Genomic DNA, 15,632 nt, shown 5'->3' with positions numbered 1-15,632 from the left:
TGTATTTAAGTCTTGTCTCTGCCTTCCTCCTGTGTTGGTCCATTATTACCTTTTGTCATGGTGTTCATGTCTCCATGTTTTTGCCACACTCATGTTTCCATGTTTCATGCCTCGCCACGCCACAGTGAGTTTTTGTTTTGTTGTTGTCATCCTGCTCTGCAGCGCCTTTTGTTATAATTAAACCCTCTAGCCCTGAACCTGTTTGCCTCCCGCCTCTGCGTCTGGGTCCTACCGGCTCTCGAGCCTCCCGCACATGACAGAAATGAGTCAATACTTTGCTCTGATGGATTGATCTGCGGTGTGTACAGATTTTTATAAAATTTTTCAAATGCGTTATTAATTTTGACCGGGTCATGAGTGACATTTCCTGTTTGGTCCATAATAGAGGTGATTGATGATTTTTCTCTATTAATTTTAAGCTGATTAGCCAGAAATTTGCCAGATTTATTAGAGTTTTCAAATCTTTCAAGTCGTAGCCTTTTTATTTGAAATTGTGTTCGTTTATTAATGATGTCATTTAACTGCAGCTTTAAATTTTTCAGATCTCCCAGAATGCGTTCCTGTGCTGAAGCAGCATAAGCAGTCTCCAGGGTTTTGATTTTATTTTCTAATTCTAATAAATCTGCTTCCTCTTTGCGTTTTTTGTGCGTTGAATAAGAAATGATTTTCCCTCTCATGACTGCCTTTGCTGTTTCCCAAAGAACGCACGGTGGGATGTCTGGAGTATTGTTGAAGTCTAAGAAGGTTGCCCACTCTTTTTTAAAGAATTCAAGAAATTCCTGGTCCTTTAACAGAGACGTATTAAACCTCCAAGTTGTACCAGAGGGTGTGGATTTTTCCCTAGAAATGTTTACAGAGACTGGTGCATGATCACTGATAATAATTGGATGGATATTGGAGCTTTGAATATTTTTTAAAAGAGAGTTACTGATTAATAAATAGTCTAAACGGGAGTGTGAATAGTGAACTGGAGAAAAAAAGGTGAACCCCTTAGTGTTTGGGTGACATGAGCGCCATGCGTCGCAGAGACCCAAATCATTCATGTACTGCTTTAGAATACTTGCAGACCGCCATGTACGCTGGTTTGCTGCTGTGCTGAGTCTGTCAAGTTCAGGGTCCATAACAAGGTTGACGTCTCCTCCTATAATGATTGTGGAGTCAGAGTGAACTGAGAGTGAGGTGAAGAATCTGTGAAAGAAGGAAGAGTCGTCAACATTAGGCCCGTATACACTCGCTATACAAAAGTCCTTATTCTGAATGGATATATTAATGATTACAAATCTGCCTTCTGGGTCAGTAACTGTATCCTTATTAGTAAAATTAAGATTTTTATTAATTAAAACAGCAACTCCTCGTTGTTTGGAGTTGTAACTGGCAGAGTATATAACTGGAAATTGTAAGCAGCACATAAGGTGGTTCAAAGAATTCGATAAATGGGTCTCCTGCAGTAGAGGTATATCTGCTTTTAGACCATCCAGGTGATTTAACACTTTCAGTCTCTTTGGCTCAGAGCCAAGTCCACGCACATTCCAGCTAACGATGTTAAGACTGTTCATAGCTGTTCTAACTGAAAAGGTGTAAAGCTAAGTAGTGCTTGTGTACCAGTCCGTGTGCGCGCGCCCGCATTGAGAAGCGCTGTGCGAGTGAACGTTTTCTGGCTATGTGAGCTGCGTGTCGCGTGCGTCCTATGAGAGCCTGTGTGAGGTGATTGCAGTATGTCGGCGTGTGTGTGCGGGATCGCATGTGCACGCCCGTGTGTGCGCTTGTGTGTGCGCGCGCCCGTTCCGTGCATAAATAAATAGTTACCGAGGATGAGTTGCTTCCAGGTGATTTACATATGATGAGGTGGGAGAGGGGGGGGGGAGAGTAAACGAAAGAAAAAAAAAGATAGAAGGGAAAACGAAAACAACAACAAAACAACAATAGAAACATCAGTGGGACTGAGGTGACGAAGAAAAAAAAAGACTGTTTTCCTGAGATCGAGGTGTGGATTATTGATGATCCGGTTTTCCATTCATTGAAGTAAATTTAGCGGGTTTCTTCTGGGCAGCGCAGATGTTCTCAGCGCGGGTCTGAAAGCCTTCAGCACAGCCAGGGGGTGATCTCCGGGTCCCGGAACAGCCGGCCGTCCACGTAAAGTTTGTCAACGTCCACAACCGCTCTCGAACCAGCAGCAAGATGCTTCCTCCTCAGTGGGAACAGGATCTTCCTTCTACGGAGGATTTCTGCTGGGAACTGGTCATTAACGCTGTAATGCCTGCCTTTCAGTTCCCGTCCGCGGCCCTTCACCAACTCCTTCTGTTTGAAATGTTCGAATTTAGCCACAATAGGACGCGGGCGCTGGTGGTCAGACCTTCTTCCTCCGAGGCGGTGAACCCTGTGGAAAGAGATCTTCTGCACCTCCTCCTTGGGGAGCTTCAGGTGGACCTCTAAAAAGGATCTCACGGTGGCCTCGGGGTCTTCACCTGCCTCCTCTGGAACCCCCGCGACCACTAGATTGTCCCTCATGCTCCTCGACTGAAGATCCAGGAGGGTTTCCTTGATGGATCGATTCTCCTCGGAGAGACGAGCGGTGTCACTGTTCAAGATCTTGACGGTCTCTCTGAGGGCCTGGTTCTCCGCTGCGAGCTCCCGCACCTGCTGCTGGCTGAATTCCAGAGACTCCCGCAGACCTTGAAATTCTCTATGGAGGATCTCCAGCAAATTGAGGCGGCCATCAAAGCTGGAGAGCTTTTTATCAATCGAATCCAGGATATTGCTCATTCCGCTGCCTGGAGAGGACACAGCCCCGGGAGAGTCCTCAGGCCGTTCACGCTTGGCGGAGGGGGTGGTGGTGGCGGTTCTGTGCTTCACCATGTTGCAGGTATTAAAACACTCGTCAATGAAATTCTCCAGGTCCTCCAGGCTGACAGAAGCTTAATACTCTTAACAGGTTATGTGAAGGAATTTGTTTAATTATTATCATTGCATAAATGTATTTGGTTCAATGTATGTTAACTCAGATTGACCTTTTTACCTCTTCTGAAAACAGTTGTGTGTTTGTTCATCTGCTTCTCATCCCCAGCAAGGAAGAGAGGGGGTTTTACGACACACTGTCCTTAGCTGATAAGGGATACTGTTTGAAGTTAGAATCCAACCAAAAGGGTCATTATACGACACCACCTAATAAACTTTTTGTCTTTGTCTTGAAAATGTTACCTCCTTCTTGTGTTCTTAATAAAAGCAGCACGGGGAGAGGCAGACCTTTGAGAAGAGAAGCGTGGTAGACGTTTTCTGTCACTCTTGCTCCTCTCCCTCGTGCATGAGAAACTTGATTCTTGTTGTGGTTTGTTGTTTATAATTGTGTTTTTCTTTAATGTCTAGATGCATTTATCTGACATTCTTTGGTCCATTCGAGCCGGATGACAACATATCTGCGTCCTTGGGGGAGGATCATGCCGATTGAAGTCTGTGCACAGCCCGTGAGACTAGCTCTCCGGAGAAAAGTCCGTCGTAGTGAATTCTACGCCGGCCAATCGACTGGTCTGATCCCTGGGTCCAGATTGACGTTATTCTTTAACCAGTCAGACCACAACGACAAGGCAAGTAAAGCGCTTATTCAGGGGTTCGAGTCCCCGAAGTGGCCCAGAATTCTGACTGACAGGTTCAAGTCCTGTTGCCTAAAACACGTGTGGGTTTGGAGTCCCGGAAAAGTCCAGAATTCTGAATAAAGGTGTAGGTTCGAGTCCTGCAGCCTAAGACGCGTAAGAGGGTTCAAGTCCCTAAAAGGCCTATTAAAATTTAAAAATAAATAAAAAATAAAAAGTTTTTTTTGGTGTGAATGTGTGTGCATGTGTGAAAGGAGTGAACTTGTTCGAAGCAGTGAGCAGTTGGAAACCTTGCGGTGTTAACACAAGGCTGCTTGTTGGAGTAGAACAAGATTTCATCTCATTAGGCTTTAGGTGAAAAGAACCCAAAGTCTAAAACGGGTTTTGCTCCTGGGAGGACCCTAAACGTGTGACCGGATCAGACAACAGGTCTGATCTAGAAGCTTGTTGCACGGGGAGTGAAATTCGGTCCTGAGAGAAATTCTCTGTTGGTTCTGATCACACTCTGTGACTAACGTAAATAAAAGAAAATTAAAACATGGGGAATTCAAATAAAAAAGTTGAATTAACATGAGATTAAAATATATGGAAAGGGTTCATCCAGGTTCAACTACATTCTTGGTAAAATGGGATAAAAACTACAATTTTAAGGGGAATGTACTGAATTAGTTCAATGGTTACCAATTAAAAACAGAATAAAAACTAAAAAAGAAACAAAAAAATAGTGAAGAATTAATTTGCGCAAAACTGTGCTTAAATGAAGCAACGAAAAATAAAGAATGGCATTCAGAAAAGTAAAACTAGAGAAGCATGTCTGATTGCTAAAAAAAGGAAGATAAATCAGTTGTGCGACTCAGACCCCTGCAACAGCAGGCTGCAGCAGGCTGCAGACCGAGCAGGGGCAGGATGAAAGGTGGGGAGAGCAGAAACCAGCTGATTTCTCACCTCCTCCCTACCAGGGGACAAATGCTCCTCTGTTGACGGGTTTTTACCCACCAGTGACTGATTTAAATAAACCAGAAAAAGAAAAAATAATGTTAGGAGGAAAAGGGAAAAAACTTGAATGGAGTAAAACTATGGGGGTTGGTTTGGAAGAAGCTGGAGAGTCATCTAAAGTTGCAGAGACATTTCCAATCATTGAAGTGCCCAATCCCAGAGCTGGAGAAGATGGCCAGAGGTCTACACTTCTTGTGTTTAGGACCTGGACATTAGAGGATGTTAGGAAGGCAGTGAGGGGAGTTATCTCTCACAGGGCAAATGATGAAAGTTCAGAGAGCTTATCATCTGAATGGCATTAAATGTCAGCAAGCATGTATGACTGCTATGAAGACTGGGCAAAAGTAAAGGAATCCTATGAATGATGACGATCCACCCAGACCTCTTCCGCATAACAGTCTAAGAGTTGATTCAAAGTCTTACACTTTTAGGACAAAGAATTAGAGAAGCCTTTCCAATGAGACCTGATTATGGAAAGATTGGTCAAACTAAGCAAAAAGATGGAGAATTAGTGTTTGATTTTAGAGTCAGATTTGAAGAAGTTTTAAAGCTAATTGTGGACTCAGAGATAATGATGATGGTGCCTATAGGCAGCAGCTGAAACAAGCTTTACTGCAAGCTATGAGACCAGAGATTGCAGACTAGATAAGGAAACTTTACTTTGATCTACCAACAGGAGCACTACAACAGTTTATGAATTTTGCTGTTCATGCAGAAAAAGTGATGGTGAATAAAAAGAAATTTAGGAATCAAAGTGTACATACATTTTGGCAGGAGGAAAGTAGTGATGTGTTTTTTGGAAGGAATGTGAACAGAGGAAGAAATCGTGGTCGTGGAAAAGGAAATTTTAAAGACAATTTTTGAAGAAGGTTTAGAGGAAGTAGCAACAGAGGGTCAGAGCAAGTTTATGATGGATGTTGGATTTGTAGACAGAGAGATCATTGGGAGAGAGAGATTGTCCTGAAAGGAAGAAATCAGATTGACTAGATGGTAGAAGTAATGACAAGATAAAAGATGAATCTGAACCAGAAATTCAACCAATTAGTGATGAATTTTTAGATCTCACTGAAAGAGAAATAGTTTTTGTTGATGGGTCAGCAAAGAAAGTGGAAACAGGCAGAAACAAAGTGGGTTTTGCTGTTGTAACTCAAGATAAGGTTCTGAAGGCAGGACCCCTGTGTGGAAATTCCTCAGCACAATCAGCAGAGTTGACAGCCTTAACTGAAGCTACAAACTGTTTAAAGATAAGCCAGTTACGATCTACACTAATAGCCAAAATGCGGTTGCTATAGTGCATTTATTTTGTCAACAGTGGAAGAACAGAGAGTTTTAAAACGTCAACAGGAAAACCAGTAACACATGTAGACTTACTGAAAGAATTATTAACTGCTGTAATGTTACCATCTAAAGTGGCAATATGTAAATGTGAGGGACACACACGAAGAACAGATCATATTTCTAAAGGAAATGCCTTTGCAGATGCAACAGAAAAGCAAGCTGCAACAAAAGATGTAGGAATGTGCACTAATGAGGATTTGACTCCAGATGCAACCGCTGATTCTTTTTTAAAAAAGAAATGCCACCCAGTGCACCAAAACAATAAAAAAATTTTGGTTGAAAAAGGAGCAAAGTTAGAACAAGGTCTTTATGTCAGCACAGAAGGAAAACCTATTTTACCAAAATCCATGTACAAATGGGCAGCAATTTTGAGTCATGGGCATTGCCATGATTCAACAGGGGGGATGGTAAACTTATTAGAGAAATATTAAACAACTTATGGATTTATGCTCTATAAACTCTATAAAAAATTTTTTGTAAACAATGTGTTACATGTATGCATCATAATCCCCAAGGCAATGTTAAATTTAAGAGAGGAAGATTTTCTGAACCACCTTTTCCTTTCCATACAATCCATATGGATTTTATTGAATTGAATAAAAGCAAAGGATTGAAATATTGTTTAGTGATTATTAATGCATTTTCCAAATGGGTTGAAATTTTTCCATGTGTTACACAAGATGCTATTACAGTAGCTAAAGGTATTTGTAAAAGAATAATCCCAACTTTTGGCATACCACAAGTGATAAGAAGTGATAATGGTACACATTTTGTAAATCAAGTGATAGACAAAATGGTTCAACATCTTTGTATTGATTTAAAGAGACATTGTAGTTATCACCCACAGAGTGCAGGATTAGTTGAGAGAACTAATGGCACTATCAAATCAAAGTTAAAGAAATGCATGGAAGAGACAAACAGACAGTGGCCTGACTGCATAGACTTAGTTCAACTAAGCATGCGTATCACACGCACAGCAGGTCAACCTTTAACACCTTTTGAAATGTTGTATGGACGTTCTTATAGGTTACCAGACCTTGATCCTACACAGCAACATTCTCCAGATGATGATGCAAATTTAGTGGATTATTTGAGAAAAATGTTTACCACTAAAGATGTGCAAAGGACAAATCAAGTGCCAGATTCCTTTTTATCTCCACAGGACACTTCACCAGTGCAGGTTGGTGACTGGGTGTTTGTGAAGGCCATAAAAAGGAAGTGTTGGTCCAGCCCACGGGGGGAAGGGCCATTCCAAGTCCTGCTGACTACACCAACAGCTGTAAAGATTGCTGAAAGGACGTTTTGGATCCACCTGTCACACTGCAAGAAAAAGCATCTGGGTGAGGCTAATTCCAACTGCTAGGTGGGGAAGTCTGACTACAAAGGGAGGCAGCCGTATAGAAGCTGCTTGTCTCAAAGTCAGCGAAGCAGGGGAATCCACCTAGTTTTAGGGAAGAAAGCACACCAGATCTCTTTTGCACTACATGGATCCTACACTGTTAGAGGACTTGAGGAGGTGATGTGCTAGTAACCTCTCCCTCCCGAAGATAGGTACATATCCACCATGGCGTGTCCAACTGGGCTAAGAGACAGTTTATTTTGTTTACTGTTCCTGCTATTCCTGACAGGAGCAACCACATGGATTTGGTTCTTTTGGAATCATTATCCACCTGCAAGAAGAACCACCAACGAGGAAAGAAACATTTCTCGACGATGGCTGAGTATTGATGACCATGATGTTTTGAATAGTCCAAAAATGAACATAACTCACCTGTATTGACCAATTCTCGGTATAGGTACGTTAATTACTGGCTAAGGGAAGGAATAGATCTGATTGCTATGTTTGTTCTGTAATTGAAGCTTCATCCCTACATCCTAATTTGCAGGCAAAGCAATTTTCTGAGTGGAAAAGCGACTGTGTTATTGAATATAGTACCAGAGGGTATATTAGTACTGGAGCCGTCACCACTTCAAATGGTACTCTTGTAAGACCGAGTTGCAAGAGTTTGTATCAGTTTAAAAAACGGAAATTGACAAAATCATTAGCTCCATATGCTAGTGTGGAACCAGGAACTGTGTTTCCACATTGTGTAACTAACAATGGCACAGAGTTTTTAGGAACTTTGCCGACGAAGATGTGTCATGAACTTCTTGTTCCCTTCACAGTCCAGATAATCAATGACAGAGTTTCCCATGGTTATGCTGTTCCCTGCCCCAGAGGACGTTGTGTTGAATCTAATCCAGATTTGATGCCAGGTAACAATGGTACTTATGTGGTTGATCAAATGTTTTGGTTATGTGGGCAGGCCCTCTACCTCAGTCTGCCTAGAGACTGGAGTGGGATTTGTGCTTCTGTAAAGGTCACAGGTCACACTTTCATAGTTTCTGCAGTCCATGAGCCTCACCTGAACCACAGACGTAACCTTATTGATGTCAAGCCACATGATTCCATTTGGGGATCAGATGTACCTGAAGACCATAAACACTGGAATACTGGGGAAAAGGTAACTATGGCGTTGTTTCCCTGAGTGGGAAATGCTACAAACGCTCTCAGAATTGAGACCATTGATTATCGATTAGGTTTATTTTTGAACGCTACAATTAAAGCATTTAAAGGCTATAATGAAGAAATGTCAAGCATGAAACTTATGGTTCTACAGAACAGATTGGTTTTGGACTTATTGGTTGCTCAGGAGGGAGGTGTTTGTAAAATGTTAAATGACACCTGTTGTACATTTATTCCTGACAACACCAATGAAGGTCACAGCATCACTGAAGCATTACATCAACTTGAAAAGGTTCAGCAGGCAATGCAGGATGACAGGAAACCCCAATCTTGGGATTTCTTCTCCTGGTTTGCTTTTGGTTCCTGGTAGCAACTTTGTTAAAAATAGTGACACCTATTCTTATGGTACTGATCACATGTTGTGTGTTCACTATGTGCATTTTTCCTTGTATTCAATCTATGATTTCCAGAGCAGTGAATGGTGGAGTACAAAATGTTCTTATGAGTCAAGAATACAACTTGTTATTAAAGGGAGAACAAGATGACTGTAATGATTTTGAAACTGAAATGACTTGAGAGAGAAAAAAAAAGAACTTCTCATCTGAGTGTAAATTGAAAGTGTTATGAAAATGAAGATGTCACAGAAAACTGAAAAGAGATGTGATATTGGATGTGAGATTTTGACATTTATCAATGATAAAAAGGAGGGAGTATGTGAAGGAATTTGTTTAATTATTATCATTGCATAAATGTATTTGGTTCAATGTATGTTAACTCAGATTGACCTTTTTACCTCTTCTGAAAACAGTTGTGTGTTTGTTCATCTGCTTCTCATCCCCAGCCAGGAAGAGGGGGTTTTACGACACACTGTCCTTAGCTGATAAGGGATACTGTTTGAAGTTAGAATCCACCAAATGGGTCATTATACGACACCCCCTAATGAACTTTTTGTCTTCGTCTTGAAAATGTTACCTCCTTCTTGTGTTCTTAATAAAAGCAGCACGGGGAGAGGCAGACCTTTGAGAAGAGAAGCGTGGTAGACGTTTTCTGTCACTCTTGCTCCTCTCCCTCGTGCATGAGAAACTTGATTCTTGTTGTGGTTTGTTGTTTATAATTGTGTTTTTCTTTAATGTCTAGATGCATTTATCTGACAGGTTATGTTAGTTTGCAGGAAATATTTTAATATGGCGGAAAAATGAAACAAGATCGAAAATGTTTGTTCAAATGCTTACGCGCCGCCAAGTCTACTCACCACACTCGTCTCGCTGGGTCTCGCGATATTACAGCATCACCGCCCTCTCGCGCTGCCCAGCAACTTCCCAGCAGGCAGTAGATCATAAAGCTTTTGTTCTCCACACGTGAGCGGACGCCTGGAGAGGTTCCCATAGCTTGAATCAGTCCCAGAGATGGTCAATTTATGGTCCTTGACACGACCACAGCTCATTCTTCCAAAAGGCCTTAGAAGATCAAAGTGTTCCTGCAGGGGGATGAGCTTGGAGCTGCAGTCAAAACCTTCTCACATATGCAACGTAACCCTTGTGCTATCCTAGGCACTTTAACATTAGGAGTTGGGTCATCTAGACCCACTAATCAGTGCGCTGAACCTTTTTTCTTCAATGATTTGTGAACCTCACTGATGTCCATGGATTACATGAAATCTTTCCACCTTTATCCACCTTTGTCATGGTAGGGGGAACACGTCAATGTGAGGGTGGAGTCATCTAGGATAGCACAAGGGTTAAGGAAGCTTCTTCAAAGTTCAAAGGGACGGAAACAACACACACACTAATAAAACTAAACTTCAGTGAGACAGAAAAACATAAAATGAAGACAACAAATATGTATTCCTTCAGAAGGAACAGCTTTGCTCCCGTGACATTGAGCTTCTCGCTGTGGCCGTATTACATCCCGAGGGAGTTTTCTCATGTTATAATTTTTAACGTGTACATCCCTCCATCGGCCGACGCGCAGGCAGCCTGCGAGCAACTCCACGGAGCGGTGACGCGCATGCAGATCCGGCACCCGCAGGCGCTGCTTCTCATCAGCGGGGACTTCAACCATGCCTCGCTCTCCTCCATTCTCCCCACAAGACGCTGGACTTAATGTATGCGAACGTTAAGGACGCATATGACTCCAACCCCCGCCCCCCACTTGGCCGCTCTGATCACAACCTGGTGCATCTGGTTCCTGAATACAAACCCAGGGCAAGAAGAGAGCCACCCCAGAAGAAGAAGTCAGTGAGAGCGTGGACTGATGAGGCCAGGGAGAGACTGAGAGACTGTTTCCATCCACGGACTGGGAGACACTCTGCAGCTCTCATGGAGATGACATCGACAGCCTGACCCACTGCATCACTGACTACATCAGCTTCTGTGTAGAGAACACTGTACCAACTCGGAGGGTGCGGTCCTTCTCCAACAGCAAGCCCTGGGTGACCCCTGAGCTGAGAGCCCTACTGAAGCAGAAGAGGAGGGCTTTAATTCAGGGGACAGAGAGGAGCAGAGGAGAGTTCAGCGTGAACTCAATTACAAGATCAGACAGGCCAAGAACAGCTACAGGAGGAAGCTGGAGGAGCGGCTGGAGAACAACGTTCGAGGTGTGTGGAGAGGTCTAAAGACCATCAGTGGTCACGGACAGAGAGCAGACACGGTGGCATCTGATGAAGACCAGGGCTTGGCCAACCAGTTAAATCTGTTCTTCAACAGGTTTGACTCCAGCCCTCCCCCCTCCACTTCACACATCTCCAGCCCAGCAGCTAAACCAACCCCCACCCCCAATCACTCTCATCACTGCACACCACCCCCATCCACAGCCGTACCATCTCTGCCCCCCACCTCCACCCCCCTTTGCCTCACTTCTGATCCAGTGAGGAGAGAACTGAGGCGACTTAAGACCAGGAAAGCTGCAGGTCCAGACGGCATCGGACCTGGACTGCTCAGGGACTGTGCTGACCAGGTCTGTGAGGAGGTCACTTACATCTTCAACCTGAGCCTGAGTCTGGAGACGGTCCCAGTCCTGTGGAAGACCTCCTGTGTGGTCCCGGTTCCTAAGATGGCACACGCTAAGGAGCTGAACCACTACAGACCAGTAGCCCTGACCTCCCACCTGATGAAGACCATGGAGAGACTCATCCTCAGCCACCTTCGCTCAGTGGTCAGCACCGCAACAGACCCGCTGCAGTTTGCCTACAGGCCGAACATCGGGGTGGATGACGCTGTCATCTACCTGCTGCACCGGGCGTTGACTCATCTGGAGGACGCTGGAACCGCTGTGAGGGTCATGTTCTCTGACTTCTCCAGCGCCTTCAACACCATCCGGCCAGCTCTGCTGAGAGAGAAGCTGGAAGGGGCTGGAGTGGACGGACGACTGACTGCATGGACGACCAACTACCTCACCAACAGACCACAGTATGTGAGGCTACACAACTGTGTGTCTGAGGTGGTGGTGGTCTCCAGCACTGGTGCTCCTCAGGGGACGGTGCTCTCACCGTTCCTCTTCACCCTTTATACCTTGGACTTTACATACAACACTGGCAGTTGTCACCTCCAGAAGTTCTCTGACGACTCGGCCATTGTCGGCTGTGTGTCGGGGGGGGACGAGCTGGAGTACAGGTCAGTCATCAAGGACTTTGTGGACTGGTGTGAGCGTAATCACCTGTGCTTGAACACCAGTAAAACAAAGGAGATGGTGATTGATTTCCGGAGGAGAACACCACAATACACACCGGTGAGCATCCAGGGCTCGGACATTGAGGTAGTGGACAGTTTTAAGTACCTGGGTGTTCACCTCAACCAGAAACTGGACTGGACTCAAAACACCGATGCCCTGTATAAGAAGGGCCAAAGTGGCCTCCACCTTCTGAGGAGACTGAGGTCCTTTGGAGTGTGCAGGCCTCTCTTAAGGACATTTTATGACTCTGTGGTAGCCTCTGTTATCCACTACGCCGTGGCCTGTTGGGGAGCAGGCAGCACAGACCGGGACAGGAAGAGACTTAACAAGCTGGTCAGGAGGGCCAGTTCTGTCCTGGGGTGTCCACTGGACTCTGTGGAGGAAGTGGGTGAAAGGAGGATGTTGGCCAAGCTAACATCCATCATGGACAACACCTCTCACCCACTACGTCAGACAGTGGAGGCGCTGAACAGCTCTTTCAGTGGCAGACGTTACACCCCCCATGCAGGAAGGAACGGTTCCGCAAGTCATTCATCCCAACAGCTGTTAGATTGTACACAGTTTAAATATGCATGTTCAAACCGGTTATCATACATCCATAGCCCATCCGTATAGTCTGTGTTTTTACTTTATTTATTTAATTTTATTATTAGGCATAACATGTGTTATGTCGAGATAGTGTACATAAGTTCTTACTTATGTAAAGCAGTAGCCTAAATGAGTCAGCAGGGGGTGCTATTGTGCTGCATGAGCTCTCTGGGTTCAGTTTTTTTCTCTATTTTATCCCTCACGGGACACGGTATTTGGAGTTCTGTACTACTCTGTGTGGCGCGAATTCCCTCAGTGTTCGTTTATGGTTTGGAAGGTGGAATTGTCAGCATCAACACCAAATAAACGGCGCGGTCTGAGCCACAACCTTGATCACCGTGTGTTCAACTCCTGCCTCACTGGGTACCCCTAATTAACAACAAATAACACAACGCAGAGTCTTCGGGGTAGAGAGGTGTGGATCCTGCACGGAGGGGGTTACACTTACTTTTTACTTTTTCTATTTTTGCACATTTTGTATTTGTATACTTGCACATTTTGGAACACCCCTCACTTTTGCACATTGCTGTCACTTTTCTCTGCTTTTTGGAACTGCTGTGACAATTGAACTTCCCCAATGTGGGATCAATAAAAAATATCTAATCTTATTGTCAGTGTAGCCGGGGTTCGGTGTCGGTAAAGCAGAGTTTCATATATAAAATAAGGAGCTCAGAGACACGTTTGGGTGTAGAGGACCGTTGCAGCCTTTATTCTCCTTTTCATTCACCCTGAAGTTCATCTGTCTCCTTACGTCATGAACCTGTCATCTCAACACCAATGAGGAAGTAAACAGTTTTACAAACGCCCCCTCCTCCATATGAAACGCCCGTTATAACATATAACAATAAAGAGGAATGAAAATAGTCTGTTATATTCGCATTAGAACGTTGAAAAGTCCAGAAAGTGCTCCTCCTCAGACGGAAACGTCACACAGACGTAGAGATCTGGTCTTTAATGGAGGAAGAAGGGATTCAGGTGGACATCTGCAGGGACACTGATGAGCCTTTCCTGCACGATGACTTCTCTTTTTCTTTCTGACCGTGGTCGGAAACGCAGGGGAGATTTTCTCCAGGGCCAAAGGCGGATCCTCCGGGGTTCTCTGTCCTGTTCGGACCCTCAGCCTCCAGAGCGAGTTAATAAGACAAAACACTTCTCTGGGGGGGGCACCTTCTTTTTATTGAGGTTCTCAGTCCTCCGATCACACGATATAGACCCAAACTCTCCCGCTCCGCGCTCTCGCCCCCTCTCTCACACACGCTCCTCCTCTCACACATGCACACGCTGCACCCTGTATGCTCACTTCCACTTTAATCTCGAAAACATACCATTTTTTCACATAAATTTACGGTTTAAAATTTCGTAATTTTACTTTTTTGGTGGCCCTAAAACTCTGTCGCACCGAATAGTTTGAAATTGATTTTTTTTTTCGTAGGAAAAAATAGTCCTCATTTCCGTTTATGCTGAGCTGAATCCTAATGCTGCGGTTATGTCGTCGTACTGCAGGTAATTTCGTCACGCTTCGGGTAATGCCGTTGCGTTTTTTCATTTGTATGTAGTGTGAGCCCTGTCGGCCACCGTATTTTTGGACTGAAGACAGAGGGCGAGTGTGGTATCAGAGAAGGGGGGTGGAAGGGTAAAAGAAAGGAAAAAGAGCAAAAGTGGTTGGAGGAAGTTTACCCCTTGTGCTATGACCCCCCCCCCCCTTCCATTGAGGTGTTCTCCCTACCATGACAAAGGTGGATAAAGGTGGAAAGATTTCATGTAATCCATGGACACCAGTGAAGATCACAAATCATTGAAGAAAAAAGGTTCAGAGCACTGTCTAGTGGGTCTAGATGACCCAACTCCCAATGGTAAAGTGCCTAGGATAGCACAAGGGTTAAAGAAACACATGGGGAGGGGGCAGGAATACAAACAAAAAGAAGCAACAGGTTTATTATCATAACTATTACATCTACAGTAAATTGTTATCAAAGGGGCGAGGCCTGTCCACAGACACACCCATCCACACAGTCTAACACTACAAACATACCTGTTGGCTCTAAAAACCTTCACTCACATACATGTCAACACAACACAGATCAGCACATGCACATGTATGTCGCAAACATGTGTCCAAGATTCATCAACGCACACATTATCACGTCGTTAGATCTGGAGTTCTGGTCATCCTGTTGAAACACTGCTCCTGCAGAGCCCGGACCTGCTTCACCTCTCTGATAGCATCCAGAATTTGTCCGTGAACAATCTTCATAGCTTTGCTATCTTCCGGCATGAAATCAAGCATCTTCCTCAAGTCCTCATATTCCTCAGACACTGGGTTTCTCCTCGGTGGCATGTTTAGGATTTGCTTTTCTCAATATTTACACTTTTATGCTGTAAATAGAGTTGAGAAGTGCAGATGCTCTATGCCTGCGTGGCGTCTTCTCAGAGAACCGGAGAAGACATGTCAAGTTACTCGAGAAGTGCCACTACGGCAATAAATGTACCAAAAGCCCCCTAGCCTTCCTGAGGGGACACTAACCAAGAGCTGCAGTTTGCTGCCTCAGGAGATGCTAGGACGCTCCCCTTCTTATGGTGAACAGACTTCGACTTGGTGGGGGCTCTCCTAAGGTGTCTATAGTTTATGTGGTGGGTGGAAACAGGACCCCAGTCTGACAGTCGGTTGTGAACAATGGCCTTTGACTGAGACCTTGCCACTTCCTGACTGCCCCCCTGTAACAAAGTGGCATTTGTTACTTGAGTGTGTCAACTTGTGTCCACCTGATTTTACCTGTTTTTCTGCTCACCTGCTTCCTCACCAGGGCATGTTTGGACAAATGTTTAAGCTGCTTGGCAGCCATTTTGAATGTTCAGCTGAAACCATTTTGAAAGGGGGTGTTTAGCTGTTAACCCCGCTTTCCTTCGGTGATGGTTTGAACCAATCGGGGTGAGGCTATATAAGCAGA

The sequence above is a fragment of the Oryzias latipes genome, chromosome 13 (genome assembly GCF_053564925.1).
Source record: "Oryzias latipes strain Hd-rR chromosome 13, Olatipes_Hd-rR_3.1".
NCBI lineage: Eukaryota > Metazoa > Chordata > Actinopteri > Beloniformes > Adrianichthyidae > Oryzias > Oryzias latipes.
The sequence above is the reverse complement of the archived record's forward strand: the minus strand, read 5'-3'. Positions refer to the sequence as shown.